General features: G+C 45.5%; 1 protein-coding gene across 4 annotated transcripts in view; it reads right to left on the bottom strand.

Moving 5' to 3' along the window:
• The window catches only part of SH3PXD2A (SH3 and PX domains 2A), a 253,653-nt gene that overhangs the window by 229,177 nt on the left and 11,952 nt on the right, over positions 1-12,524 (bottom strand). Inside the window, exon 1 of one of the 4 annotated variants that reach the window (XM_054071941.1) lies at positions 394-545. The exons of the other annotated variants lie outside the window; for them this stretch is intronic. The gene's annotated coding sequence lies outside the window, so the exon portion shown is untranslated. Of the gene's footprint in view, positions 1-393; positions 546-12,524 lie in introns of those variants that run through there. 4 annotated transcript variants of the gene reach the window in all.

Genomic DNA, 12,524 nt, shown 5'->3' with positions numbered 1-12,524 from the left:
AAAGCAAAGTACATTCCCCTGCATTTCTCCAGCAGCAACTGAAGGCACAATCTGAGTAGTATGTGGGAGACTGAACTGCTCTCCAGCCCATATGGAAGCAGCACTGTAAGGGCAGGTCTGGTTAAGCCCAGATAAAACCCATTATAGGGGCATGTTAGAGTACGGATTAAAATTCATGAGTTGGAGGACAGTTATTCACAGAAATGAAGAGCGAACAGCTTTGTGAAGCAAATATCAAGGGCGCATTTATATTTAAATTAACAATCTTTCAGACAACACTAAAATAAAACTAATACAGCCCAATATGAAGAGGGCACATGACTGAAACGCAGCAGCATAGCAGCACACCCGGCTCAACCAATGCTGCCCCTCCCAGCAGCAGAATAAACTCACCAGAGCCTCTTTATGGCACGTTCAAATCCTATGGGATATAAAAAGCCCATTGACTCGCCTGGCATGAGGGGACAGCAGCTCAGTAATGCACAGGGATTTTCTCTTAAAACGCTTCTCATCTCCCCCCATGTGCAGGCATAAAGACACTCATGTTTTCCCAGCCCAGCGGGGATGGGATATCCCAGTATCAAATGCCTCAGAAGGTTCAAACGCTAGTCACGTCCGACTGGAGAGCAGCATAGGCTTCAGCAACACGGGGGAAGGAGGGCCCCCTGGGTCCCAACCCACCTCCTACTCTATCTCCTCTCCCATGGCATCTGAGGCAGTATTTCTACTCAAGTCCGTGTGCTCAGATTTGAGGTCCAAGGCAAAGGCAATCCTTTGGGATGAATCTGCAGTATACAACATGTGGAGAGCAACAGAGATGTCCACAGAACAGGGAGCACGAGCTTTAAAATAATCTTATGGCGGGGGGGGAATGACAATATCCCGAAGCATAAAACCACTTTAAGCACATTCGCTTCGCAGTTGCTAGAATATAAAGCCAAGCCCTGGAGCTCTGCCAGCTAGGCAGTATTTTTACGACCATATCAGAGCACATGATAAAAACAAAAAGCTTAAGGGTCAAACTCCGTGCCGGGATTAGTAACCAGGCTGAAGTGAATAGCATGATACCAGGTCTGAACAGGATCTTCTGATCACAGGCACTTGGAACACGTTTATTTTTCATACAGACAGCAGTCATGCCTGAAACCCATGCGGCAGATTCCTCCTTCAGCCCATTCAGGCGGGGAGGCTTTATGCAAAATCTCCAAACTCTCTCAGCCAGCAAGTACCAGCAGAGTCTGCAGCTGTCTTGAGTCACGTTCCACATCACCCAGGGGGGCACAGTGCCCAGGCCTTCCCTCATCACTGTTTCGGTCCCCTCTGCAGATGCTGACCCTGCCCCTCACAGCAGTGGGGTATTTCCAAGTATCCCTGCATTAGGCACTATCCAGGGTATGACACTTTTCAGGCTGGGCAAGTGCCAGGAGGAGAGAGGGGTTCCCTTCTGGGCAGACTTTAGATTCTCATCAAGAGGGCTAAACACAAATATTTTTAATTTATTCAGTATAAGGAACCAGTCGACTTGTGCCAAGGGATTTAGTGGAAGCAGCAGCATCATCAGAGATTACCAAGGGGTCCTTTCATACCGTTTCAGAAACTGCTTGTCAAGAAAGGGCACCCACCACAGAGAGGGAAATCCCGACCCCAGCATTGCCCACGGACACCGCCTTGGTGACTGCCAACAGCAGAGACACCCCAAGGGAGCTACTAGGAGCCCTGATAAGGTTGTGAGTGGTTCCCCAAAATCCAGCATGGTCACTACCAGGTTAAAGATTGCTATAGAGCTGGGGTGCTACTTGCTGCCACTGCTGCAGCCCAGAGCACAAAGGGTCCTGCAGGAACACCAACCTGAAATGCCTGGAATTAAAAGCGATCAGAGACACCCTCTCACCTCGTGGGTATTGGCATTCTGCGCCTCTGTCGCCTTCGCCCTGACAAGGCAGGAGGGAGCAAGGGCAGGCACGTGGGCTGGGAGAGGGACAGGGGCGCTGGTGGGTGGTGGCATAGATGGCGGCACGGGGTGGTGGTATATCCTCAGCTGCCTGGCGGGACACCAGGCCACCAATGCCACCTCCTGCCATTGCAGTCCCCTTCTGTATGGCTGCAGGGCCAGGGCAGCCAATGCAGGCCTTACTTACAGCTTCGTTTCTCTTTTATCCAAGGAGACAGAAGGTCTCCCTATCGAATAGTCTCCAAGGGTGAATTTTAATGGAAGAGATCAGAGAGAAGCTTAAAGCTTAGGTTGTTTGTTTTAAACACTGGATGCTCCCTTGACTTAGTTATTTTGGCTGTTGGTTAAACTCCCTTTTATGTTACGCATAGAGACAATTTCTTCTTTTCTATGGGAAGCTTGATCAAATCTGGGAGTGATTTCCTTCCAAAAAATTGTTATTAACCAAATAAAATGACTTATTTGTTGTATTCAGTATCTTTCAACAGGTCTTTTAGTTTCTGCGCAAGACACAGTGTTTTATTCTGGAGGACATAGACTGAAATAAAAGTTTTCTCTCTGTCTCTCAGGATGAAAAACATACTTTAAGGCATTAGTGTTGATTGACAACTCAATGACAACTCTGCAGTTTGTGTTATTTCACTAAAACAAAATTTTAAAATGCATATTTTTTGGCAACAGTGGTTTTAACCGTGCACAAGAGCTCTCTCACGACAGGAATCAAGGACGACTTTATGCACAATGGAGGTTTTTGATAAGTATGTGTCACTGTGACCAGTTTGAATGTAACAACAAAATTACAGTTGGAAAAAAGCACTGAGAGAGGGAACGACTGTGAAAAGAAAAAGTCTGTTCCCCCTTGTCCAAGCTGTCCATCTCCCATAACCCATGTCCCTAAGCTCTGACCTTCCTTCACAGAAGCTGCCAATAAGCTCTCATCCTGCAAAGTGCTAAGCATGCACAATCCACCCCACCTCTCTCTACCATCAGAGCTCAGTGGATTTGAGGCTGTGGCTCAGCCCCCAAAACACAGTGAGATGGCAACAAACATAACTTCCAGACTCTGCTCCGGGCAAGCTGTAATACTGATTAAAGGAGCAATATTTCTGCTTCCTCCAAGCAGCCTCAGCTCCCACTCAAATTTTTCTTCTGATCCATCTGCCCCCTTAATCAGACTTTTAAACAGCTTTTAAACAACATGGTATTGTCTTCTCTCCTTCCTGTTATTGTCTGACCCACAGAGCTTGGCTGGGACTAGACTCCATGCACATCATACAATATTATGCCGCATGTGTCTCTAAGAGAGATGATGGGGTTAGACTGTGCCTTTACACAAAAGCAGAGGGTGATTTTGGGGAGGAAAACACGAGGAACTCTTCCAGGAATAAATTAATAACCTGCTACAAACAACATATGGAATAGTTTCTCTACTTCCAGCTACAGCTTGACTGATGGAGTAATTTAAAACATTACTTTTTACAGGGTGTTTTTTACCTTCTCCCTTACCTGAAATTTCAGCTGAAATCAGTGTCAAAGAGCACAGGTCTGACCACTCTGCAAAAAGGAGACAGCCTTACCCTAGGATATGCTTTAGATCCAGTAGATCCCAAAGCTGCTGCAACGTGTGGCTCCAGAAACCCATTGTAACCGCTATTACATCCCCAGTGAAGGACAGCTAGGCAGGGATCAAATCTAAACCTGCAAGTGCTGTTTGCAACTGTACACTTCACTTGTATGGCCCTGTTAAGGCACCTTCTGTTTTTTAGGCTGAAAGCATCTGACAAGGATATAAAACCACCACCATATCCCCCAAAACTGAAGCAGGGAGGAGATATGGAAAAGGCAGTCGCTTGATGCAAGCTAATAAACATCAGTGGCCACCACGGCCTCCATGAAGGTAATTTCACAACAACAAAAAAAATAAGATTAAAAAGAAAATATTTTTTTTTTTAAACAAAATCAGACCATGAGTGACTTGCCAACAATCAATGGCTCTCTCGTATTTAAGCCCCAGTTCAAATATCCCTTTCTTCAGGGGGCTGAAATTTCAAAGGAGATGAGCCTTTCCATGCAAACTCATCCTCAGGTTGTTCTTGCTGCCTGGAGGAGATGACACTGCTTCTGTCTTAAAGGCAAACATTATCAAACCAAAGAGACTGGTTTTGAGCCAGCTTCATGAGCCCACAGCAGAGTAAACGCAGAAGGGAGAGCTGGGTTTTGGGTTGCCTGTCCAACTATAGGTTTGGGGCACAGAATTTTGGTTCTGTGGACCAGCCTATGAATCATCTAGAGAGGAGGACCACAACACCCTAATGGCGTGGCGTGAGGACAGGCAGTCCCAACACAGCTCAGAGACAGGTCCAACAGGCCTCAAAAGAGCTGAGAAGACACTGCATTGCAAACCACAATATCCAGGTGACAAATTAATTAAATATGTGAGTTCCATGCTGTCCCAGCTGCACCAAGGGCTGCAGTCAGCTCTGACACACCTACACAAAGCACTGTCATAGCCAAGACCTACTTTTTTTGCTGGGAACAAAGATGAAAGCATTCGGAATGTCTCAGAATTTCTAGTGATTTTTAATATTCGGCATTCATGAAGTCAGATACGAGAGAGTCCAAAGAGCTGCTTCAAGTCACTCCAGAGGTGTGCCAATGCAGGGACCCTCAAATTTGAGACATGCCTCTTGCCAAAGGTCTTGTCATGACTGCAAAATTAAACAGCTTATCTTAAAAGTGGTAAAATGACTGCCACTTCAGAACACAGCTCTCAAGGGAAAACAAAGTTTGCAATTTCAACAGGGCAATGCATGAGATTGTCTCTTAATTACCAAAGGAAAGGCAGCTGGTTCAGTTCCTGCTATCTTAATTCTCCTCTCTTTGATGTTCTTCATCACATCTTTTGAACAACACTTTTGAAGCTTAACACTACAGAGAACACTTATTTTCATAATGAAAGGGAAATATTTTGCTTCATGCATAATATTTAGTTATCCTGATAGGCTGCATTGATAGGGCTTCATACATTGTGTTTCCAAGCTAACGCTGCATTTAAAAGAGGCCTTCAGGGTAGTGCAAGGCTTCTCTCTAAATGATAAATATGCAATCAGTCTACGTGCCTGGCATCTTTTAAAGTGGCATCAAATGGCTTCTAATAAGAAAGGTACAAGCATCCCAAATTTTCTTGTCCTAAAGGCATGAAAAGGAAGTTCACTTGTTTCCTGTTGTATAATAATTTTAAAAGTTGAAATTTCGAGGCCTTATGAAAATGACGTTAAACCTTTGAACAGTGTGACAGCACATCTACTGTTGTACAACATACACACTCAAAAACTCTCTCCATTTCCCACAGAGATGGTCAAAAATCTGGATTAAGCACACAGTTTGAAAAGCTGCCAATAACAGGACGGGGTTTTGTGAAAGTTGCAGTGATCTATAGAAAATCTATTTGTATGCTCCTTTGCAGTGTAACAGGAAAAGCTGGAGGATGACCCAGCTGTACGTACGTGGCACCAAATTCCTTGAGGGGCAGCTGGCCAGGCAGGCTGGGACAGTAGGTCTCTTCAGCTGCTTCCAGTTAGGAGCTCTCTTCTTGATAAATGGACCCCATTTGAGATGGTCTGCAACTCAATTTATCCTTATGGTGTAAATCATAATCTGAAGCCCATCAGGGCATCCCCATGGGGCTGCACATTCATAGTAAGTGGTAGCGAATCACAGAGAAGAACTTCCTAAAAGGATGTCCAAAGACAGGAAAAATGTCTCCAAAACTTTTATGACCTGGGCAGAAAGGTCAGGGCTATGGCAAACACCCAGCCTTTGCTCTAAATCTCCACACACAAGTGTGGAGTCTTGACATTACAGGTTACTCTCAACCTAACTAAACAAAACCTTGCTGCGGAGGAGTGACTTCAGGATGCAGATTTTATTTTAACCATAACACCCATTTCCTCACTCTTTTTAGTTAAGCCAGATGTTATTACATTTGCGTGTGTGACATTTACACTTAACTATGCAGACTCTGGTCAGATTTGCTGAAAAAGGGAACAAAACTATGATTAAACTACTTCCTATATGCAAAGGCGCTTTGAACATTGTGTGTGTCACGGAGACAGCGAGTTGGAGGCACAACCACTGACTGTCTGAGGTCAGAAACACTTCGAGCTGCAGCCGAGCAGCTGTAGGAGGCAGCTGGCCACCGCTCACCATCACCAGTCACTGCCCCTTCCCTCCAGCGGTTACTGCCACCTCGCATCTGGCCAGAAGGACCAGGTGTGCCATCCTTTAAAATTCCAGATGAGAAAACTCTTACTAGGAAATGGGGTCTAGTTAAATCCCTGCTGCTCTGGGAGAAGGGAGGGCGCCAGGGATCAGATATACGGGAGGATGTGACCTCTGGCCAGGAGTAGCTAGAAGTGATGACGCTTAACCGCAGCACAGGATAGCATCCCTGAGCACAGCCACAGGCTTGCATTAACTGACACGAAAGCTTCTCTTCCAAAAAAGGAAATAATTTGGGATTTTTATTCGCTCCCTGATTTGGCTAACCACAGCCTGAGAGAAGTGCCAAGACAAAGCGGAGGCAGGGAAGAGGACTGGGGCTACTTTCAGTGGCAGATGCCCCTGGCTCAGCAGCACTGTCCCTCTGCGCAGAAGTGTCTTGACTGGTGCTGGACCCAGACCCATCTGGTGCTCTGGCAGGAGCCGCATGGGGTACTAGAAAAGGAACATACCCCATGCTCCTGGATATGCAAAAACCACCTGAAGTCACTCATACCAGCAACATGTGTGAAAGGACAGGGACATACACTTTCCCAGGCACTTCTGCTCTCAAGAGATGGAAGTTTAATGGAGACTGATCTAGAACAACATGATTAAGAGGTTAAAGTGCATCAGCAGCACTGCAGCTGGAGTCAGGTCCCTGGAGCAATCCTCCCCAGGCCAGAGATGTGTCCGAAACAAGTCAGGGAGGACTGGGACAAAGAAAATAGCCCTCAACAGCCACAAAACTGCAAAGGAGGCCCTATACACCCATTGCTTTGGTGCTACAATGCAAGGGGCCCTTGCTGGGTGCATTTCTGACTTACAGAAGGGCAGTAACCTGGCTTTGGAGCTCAGACCAAGATCCTCCATCTGGCTTTGGATGGACCCTCCATACATCCATTCACCAGCTCACCTGAGCTCTGTTAGCAAACAGCAAGGTCTGGACATGCCTAGAGACAGCTAAGACTGTATCCATCTCTAGCCCTCCACCAGAATTTTGGACTGATTTCCACCCACATCTATTTGATACCTTCTTCCTTGCCCTGCTATTTACCTCACTGCAGAGCAGCTTCCAAAACTTGCTTGCCTTCATCTTCAAAAAAGTCTTGTACCCCACTTGTAGAAGCTGCAGACACATATGCAGACTGGGGGCCCCCAAAAAGGCAGCCCATGTTCCTGCTCTGGTGACATCAGCTTCCCGCGCTCTTATCCATTCTCCAGTAAGCTTCAGAGAGTGGAGAAAGGTTGCAACCAGCATTAACACCTGCCAGCAGAGCCAGCGGGATGCAAAGGAAGGTAGAACCTGGGTGTGAGCAACACTCATCCTGTCCTTAGAGGAACAGTGGGAAGGAAAGGCCATTACCTTCTGCAGTCTTCCTTGCAGGGAGCAGAAGTGATACACACACCTCTCGGCCACAGCTTTATCCTCTATTTTAGCACTGCAGCCAGCCTCCAAAAATATATATATGGACTGAATTTTGCTGCTGGGACAGCCCCATGCACTCACAGGTCCACCGAGGGGGTTTCCTCTGCCTTGTTGCTGTTCCCTGACAGCTGAGCTGCTGAGGAGTTGGGATGCACCAAAGGAGCCACCACAGCTGCAGGGCCAGCCGAGAGCCCGGGAGAAACCGAGCTGGGACGATCTGTAAAATTCATGAAACAGTTGGTCCAGCTACTTCAGTTTCTCAGGTTCTATATGTACAGCTTCCGCCCAATGTGGGACAGCCTGTGTTGCTTTTATCAGATATTTTAATCAGCTTTTATTATCAGTTTATGCTACCTGGGGAATGCTAAGTATGCAGCTGAATTCCTATTTAAAAATTCATTTTAGAAAGTTAAAATTTCTCGTGAGCCAACAATATATTTCACTAGAGGAGTTTTAGGGCATCCTTTAGAATATTACTGTATCTCTAAATAAAACTGAGAGACGCTTAGTGTATTGGAAATTTGGCCCATTACCAGCAACAGTAACGATAACAGTATTTATATCCTGTTCATCCACCATGAAGGAAAGCTCTTACAGTTTAAAAGTGCAGCAGCAAACACAAGATAATAAACCCATAGACTGCTGATTGAATAACCCATGAAAAACCATGGTCAGATCAGAAACTCATGTCTGCTGAGTGAATACAAACACAAACAAAATACATTAAATTAGGACCTGTAATTTGAGAGAGAGGCATCTTACGTTGTGATAACAAACTGCTGGCAAAGCCATAGCATTTCATTGCCAGAATCATCATTAACATGCTTCTTTCCAATCATCAATTAAATCAGGGCAGAAATTAAAAGATCTTCTCAAGAAAATACAGTGAAACAGCAAGAATTGCAAAAGAGACATTTGATTCACCCTCAATTCACGAGATGAATCATTTCATGTTGAACAATTAACAAACCATGCTGGAGAGATGCATCCAAAGGCTCCCAGTACCAAAGCTATTTCAGATAGCTCACGGAATCATGCAACAGACTGATCAGCTACATTACACAAGTGCTATGATTTACTATATTACATGCATTAGTAAATTCATGATAACTTTGCATAAACCTTGATTTGCACTACAAGAGAATTTGACTCACTTTAGCTGCAAAGAAAGCAAGTTCGCTCTACCATGTATTCGAGCAGGCAGTTTACAGGCAGAGTTTGCACCCCCTACTCATGCACTGTTACTTATTAAGCCACAGTAAATTGCCTGTGTGATTTAAACTGAGATCAAAGGGAGACCAAATCCTGCCCCTGTAGTTTTGAAAACAGTATCTCTTTGCAAGATCTGTGCTGAGCGTGAGGAGTGAAAATTGCCCATTACAGTTCACAGCTCAAGCATGAGGAACCTCAATTCCTCTGCCCAGCAGACTCACATGGACACGAGCAGGAATCCAGCTGCAGCACAGTTAATTGGCAATAGTCCATTCGGTTTCTTCCTCAGCTACATACTCCAATTATTCAACTTCAACTGACCAACTACTGAAAAATCACCCGGGAGAAAAGACTGCAGAGGGAACAGTTTTGCAAGAGATGTTCTGAATTTTAACCCCCTTTGTATAATCTTTAAGTATTACAGTAACAGCAAGCCTAGTAAGTATTTTTTGAGCCAGAGTTACACTGCTGAATGTTAGCCTCTCTTTTTCTAAAATAAGTGACAGCTGGTTTCAGGCAAATTAGCATTAATGCTATCCCACCTCATCGCTTTGTTTCCCTGCCTTCATAAGCACAACATCTCTGGGTGGCTGGAGAGGGAACTGGGCATCAGCTGTGTGACCTACACGCGTGTAATCGCATCTGGCTCATTTTACAGTGTAAGGTTCCAACTGACCAGGAGATGTCTCTTCTTGTTTGGTCATTTGGGAATGCTGACTCCAGTCCCTCAGGTTAACAGCTAAAATGATGTGCTCCTTAATGTGTTCAGCAATAACCTATGAGAGTACTGAGGATAATCCTTGTCCTTACCGCAGAAAACATTTGAGTGCTTAGAGCAGGGATGGAAAGCCAGGGTCACACCTGATATTGGCCAAGACTGGCAGAAGCCATGTTGGGGTGGGCAGCTCAAAATTCCCAGAACAGTCCAGTTTCCAGCACACTGATACTCACAACCTGCTGTGACAACAGTATCAGACAGGCCTCCCAAAATCCCAAGTAAACTCCAAATCCACTCTCCTAGGGCCAACCGTTCCTAATGTCACCACTGATCTGCTCAGCGACAACAAACACGTCGTGCCAGGTCTTCCATCTTTCCAGTAAAAGAAAAACCTAAGGTATATCTGTATTATTTTCCTTGCAAGGCTGCACAGAGGTTTCACCAGGTGTGTATGAGGTTTTCACATGGCTCGGAGAAGCAATTAGCTGGAAGCACAAAGCATCACTGCACTCTTGCTAGCAGCCAGCCCTGGTTCCTCCCCATCATGCATTTTTTAGCCTCTCTCCATATGAATCCTCTACACAGAAGTTTTACAAAGGAGTCGCCACTGAACAACAACGACTATTCCAGGAAAAACATCTCTCTCCATCCAGAAACATGGCTTGCAATCTTCTGGTTTTACTTCTAGCAAATTACTCTAATGACTTTGTGGGGTTTCCCTCATGATCCCACACACTGCTATCTGTTCCAAACTCTTTCATGGTAAGCATATACCCCAAAGGTCCTTCTGTAGTTTCACTGACACTTGTGAAGAAGTGAAAACAAAAGGCACGGCAGAAATACACAATATAATTTTAACAAGTGGTCTCCACTCATTTCAGATCCAATGAAGAGTGAATTTAAACCTAAGAAAGGCAAATCTACTGCCAGTTGTTACTTTACCAGTGCTTCTGAAATAGGCCACAAGTGTCAGTGTGAAAACCCATGCCTTAAAACATAAGGCACCATGTTGCCCTCTTGGGTATCTCAAAGAAATCAGCCTGCAAGACAGAATTCAACATCTGAAGAGCAAATCAGTCTCAGATCACTTTGATGAAGTGAGCCGGAGCCATCCCAAAGGCTTCTTAGGTCACTCATAAGAAATCAGTTCTACAAGATGTGTAAAGACTGAGGCACTGAGCATGTCAGTGAAGACACTGAAAAATTCCCACATCAGGTCCTGGGAATGTTTTTCAGCAAAGGAGGATGGAGAGAGACCAGCCAGGAGGACAGCTGGCCAAACAGCCCGGGTCAAGGACAGCTTTGGACAAGGAACTCAGTACTTTGAAGCTAAGTCAGCATCCAGCTTTCTAAAGGGGACAACTTCAGGCGATGCTGATTTTAATGGCAGCAGATCTATAACCACATAACTTGGACTCATGGGGATTAAAATCCCAGGGGTTGCTATGGCCTCTCTTTTACCCCAAAGGCAAATGCCAAGAACATTAAAAAAGAGCAGATATGGAAGCTGAAGAGAGAGAGTGTTTCTCTGAAACACTGCAGCACCAGTTTCGGATCATCAGCATCGCAAATCAACCTACAAAGCTTGCTGATAATCGCCCCTGCTATCTCCACTGATACACAAGTGACATGGCATGTCAATTCTGTGCCTGCCAATACCACAAGCTTCGAGTGTGACCCTGGCTCTCCTCCCTGAGCTCAAAGAGTGCTTGTTATGTTTGGCTCCCCCCTGTCCTCCCTTCACAAAAACAGCACGCTTCCACAACGTCAATCTGGAATTACTTACTGTTGGAAGCTCAGAGAGAAACCACAGGCCACCTCTCTTCTCACCCAAGTGGGACACAGTCATTGAGCGCTCCCTCCAGGAGCAGAGGTTGCCCAAACAAGAAGGTTTCAGCCATGCTCTGCAGCACTCCTGCCAAGCTCCACAGCAGACAAGTTGCTGCCTGCTAAAATGATGCCCTGCATCTCTCCCACTCTATTCCCAAGACCTGCTGAAATCTAGTTTTTCTGTGCTTTCAGAACACTGCAAAGACACCATCTGCTTAAGATTATCCTCATTAAAGCTAACATGGGAACATAATCAGCCACATTTTCACCTCTCTGCTTTCGCAAGTGGAGTGTTGCTTGCAAGGCTTTGGGACTAGCTCCGAAACTCCCTGAAGGGGACCAAATGAAACTGTGAAAGAACCACAAGTTACTCTCCAATAAGCATTCTCCTTCATGTTGACACAGCACACAGCTCAGGGACAGGACCGACCTGGGAGCGCTTCTCCTCCAAATCACCCACTGAAGTCAATCTTATTCCCAGGTGGCTGCATTGAACTCTGCCAACATGGGCAAGGCTGTTCTTGACAGTGCAAATTAACCCACTACACATTCAAAGTTGTCCAGACTGAATTGTTTTCAGCGTCTTGGCTAAACAGCCCACTTGTATTCAGTCTGCAATAACTGCAAGAAGCATGAGGCAGGGAAACCTATTTGTTACCACCTAACACGGCCTCTGCTACAAGAGGACACTAGAGCAGCTCAGCAAAATGAGGGCTAAGAAAGGACATGACCACACTCTACAAAATAGCAGAGAGAAGTGGGACGGGAGGTCAAACCAGACTGAGAGTGATGAGACCTTTTTATGCAAAAGGACAATACTGGCATGAGAACAAATAGAGTGGTTGTGAATAAAATTGTCTATGTTGAAGTTGTTAACCATCAGAAGGAGTCTGAGGCTTCCAGTCAAGTCAACCCAACCACCTTGAAGGTTCCTAAGTGAGGAAGAAACATGCTTGCTCACCATTAATGACCTAGGCCTGTCCCAGGTCTAAGTTCTGCAGTCCCATGACCAACACAACGTTTTCAGCCATAAAAGAAAACTACTTTCATCTGCCCAAATTATCCACTAGTCTTAAGAGGGCTCTGAGAAGGCACTTCTGCCAGGAGATACATTGCTGCACACA

Source organism: Cuculus canorus, chromosome 7, assembly GCF_017976375.1.
Source record: "Cuculus canorus isolate bCucCan1 chromosome 7, bCucCan1.pri, whole genome shotgun sequence".
NCBI classification, from domain to species: domain Eukaryota; kingdom Metazoa; phylum Chordata; class Aves; order Cuculiformes; family Cuculidae; genus Cuculus; species Cuculus canorus.
Note: the sequence above shows the minus strand (reverse complement) of the source record. Positions and strands in the feature narration are given on the sequence as shown.